At 39.0% G+C, this 3020-nt stretch overlaps 2 pseudogenes; both read left to right on the forward strand.

The window, feature by feature from the left end:
- The first annotated feature begins 934 nt into the window (after positions 1 to 934).
- LOC114580737 lies at positions 935 to 1053 on the forward strand (annotated as a pseudogene).
- A 368-nt stretch (positions 1054 to 1421) lies between these two features.
- On the forward strand, positions 1422 to 1540 carry LOC114580726 (annotated as a pseudogene).
- Positions 1541 to 3020: the final 1480 nt, after the last annotated feature.

Raw genomic sequence — 3020 nt, forward strand, 5'->3', positions numbered from 1 at the left:
ATTTTATCAGGGAAAAGTTTTAAGGGGAATCACAAGATTGCTCGAAGCAAGAATCTTTCCTAGTACCTACAAGCGTCTACCTGGAATCTCTATGGCTCTAGAGAAGAAGTTTTTCAGTAAAGATCGTGGTTCTCTGACGATCACCTAGAAGGTGAAAATAGAGTTGTGGTTATATGACCATCATTAGGAGGGTAAAAATAAAGTTGATGTTCCTTGCCTGTAATAAAGTCACGATTCTCTACTGCACTAGAGAGGTGAAACAACAAATGTACATGCCTCTTCACCTTGGTGTTGAAGAAAAAAGAGAGTCATTATTATTTAGTGCAATATTTAGAGGGAGTCTCCAATGAGTGGATGTAGGTTAAGTTTACCGAACCACTATAAATTCTGGTGTATTCTTTCCTTTTATTATTTCTGCACTTTATTTTTTTTGTGATTATTTGTGTGGTTGATAACTCTGTTTTATTTCATTTTTATGAAATTTGTTTTTTTTTTTGTATCAGTTGTATCGATTATTTTGTGTGAGTTTTAAAATATTTTAAATAAGTTCTTTTTGCATGGAGAATTTTTAAAATATCCAATTCACCCCCCTCTTGGTTAGCCACAGGACTAGTTCTTTAGGGTTTTACAACCCTCAAGAACTTTCAAAGTCCCTGTCTTACACCCCCTTTTTTTATCCAAGGGGCCGGTGGCTCCCATGATGTGGCTGCGCAAGAATAGCATTAACTTTCTGCTAAGGAGTCTGATTAAGAATTTGGACTAATTATAAAAAGTATTTTTAGAAGGTAGCGCTGATGCGTCATAGGGCCATCGATCAAGAATGTACAGCCGAATAATACATTTTTGATCCCCTACGGTCTAACAGAATAAACACATGCCCAAATCACTGCTCCATTGGTGTCTACATAATAGTAATTTCAGACTATATTATTTTGGGTATGACCATACCAGCACCAATGCACCGAATCCCATCAGAACTTCACAATTAAGTGTGCTTAGGCAAGAGTAGTACTAAGATGGCTAACCTCATAGGAAGTCTTCATATAATACCCCTTTTTTAACCAACCTTTCCTTTCTTCTGTACCTCTTCACCACAGCCTACGGAGCCCTATCAATGTATATTCCCCTGCACCTCGAGTGAAGAAATCTAAATGTGTGACTCTTAAATACTACTGGTGGGTTCTAGGATGCAGCTGTGCGGGAATAAAGATAACTTTTTGCCAGGGAGTTTGATTCAAAATTTTGTTTCGGAAAGCTTTTTTAGATTCGAAGGGAGCATCAATGTACTATAGGCCCATCGGACAATAATGCTCAGCCGAATAATGCATTCTTAATCCCCTAAGTTCTGCTGAAATAATTATGTGTCAAAATCACCACTCCATTAGAGACTACTTAACATTAATTTGAGACCATATCATTATGATTACGATAATACCAGCACCAGTACATTGGATCCCATCAGAACTCCATAGTTAAGTGTGCTTGGGTTAGAGTAGTACTAGGATGGTTGACCTTCTAGGAGGTCTTAATATTGCACCCCTTTTTTAAGCGGCCATCTTTTTTTTTTCAGCTCTTCACCAAGGTCGATGGACCCCTGGCAAATTTGACTCCCAGGGCCTTGAGCAAAGAAATTTGCAACGTGTTTCTAGTGAGGCGATCAACAGATCCAATGATGTGGCCGCACGGGAATAGAAATACCTTTCCGCCCATGAGTCTGATTAAGAATTATGACCCTATTATGGAAAGATTTTTTGGAGTTGAAGGTAACACCGATGTGCAATAGGCCCATTGGTCGGGCATCCACAACCAAATAATGCATTTTTTGTTTGTTACGGTTTGTCGGAATAAAGATGCGCCAAAATCACCACTCTACAGAGTCTTCTTAACATTAATTTAAGACCATGTTATTATAGGTATGACCATACCAACACCACTGCATCGAATCCCATCAAGACTCCGTAGTTAAGCATGCTTGGGCGATAGTAGTACTAAAATAGGTGACCTCTTTGGAATTCCTCGTGTTGCACCCCTTTTTTAACAAGCGTTCTCTTTTTTCTGCAGCCATTCACCGTGGCCTATGAATCCCTTGCAATGTTGACTATCTATGTGCCGAGTAAATAAATCAACAATATGGGATCTGTGAAGGCGACCAACGAGTCCCAAGATGCATCCACGTGGGATCAATAAAAACTTTTTTCCTAGGAGTCTGATTAAGAACTATGACCCATTCTAAAAAGATTTTTTTGGAGCTAGAGGTAGCACTGATGCACCATAGGCCCATCGGTTGAGAATGCACAGCTGAATAATGTATTTTAGATCCCCTACGATCCATTAAAAAAATGATGTACCAAAATCACCGCTTCATCAAGTCTACTTAACATTAATTTGAGAACATATCATTATGATTATGATAATACTAGCACTAGTGCACCAGATCCCATCAAAACTCTCCAGTTAAGTTTGCTTAGCCTAGAGTAGTACTAGGATGGGTGACCTCATGGAAAGTCCTCATGTTGCAATGCTTTTTAACTAGGCATCTCTTTTTTTTCATGGCTATTCACCACAACCTACGGAGTCTAATTAAGAATTATGACCCCATTTTGGAATGCTTTTTTGGAGTCGTAAGTTGCGCCAATGTGTAATAGGCCCATCGATCTGGCTTGCATGGCCAAATAACTCATTTTCCATCCACTACGGTTCACCATAATAAAGATGCTCCCAAATCACCACTCCATCAGATTCTTCTCAATAATATATTAAGACCATTGTGGGTCTCTGAAAGAATTCTGCTCATGGGGTTCGAATGTAAAGGGTACGACCACACTATCCCGTAGGATAAAATGATTGTAGGCCTTTACACTCGACATAAGAAAGCCGATGGAAGAGCAGATGAAGTTATACATACGATTAGCCATGGAGGATAGCGACTTTCACCTACACACCTCGATGGATAATAATATATATAACCCAAAATTTCATGAGATTTCTCCCATTCGATACATCAGCTCGAATGAGATTTA

The sequence above is a fragment of the Dendrobium catenatum genome, unplaced genomic scaffold (genome assembly GCF_001605985.2).
Source record: "Dendrobium catenatum unplaced genomic scaffold, ASM160598v2 fragScaff_scaffold_1220, whole genome shotgun sequence".
In the NCBI taxonomy this organism is placed as follows: domain Eukaryota; kingdom Viridiplantae; phylum Streptophyta; class Magnoliopsida; order Asparagales; family Orchidaceae; genus Dendrobium; species Dendrobium catenatum.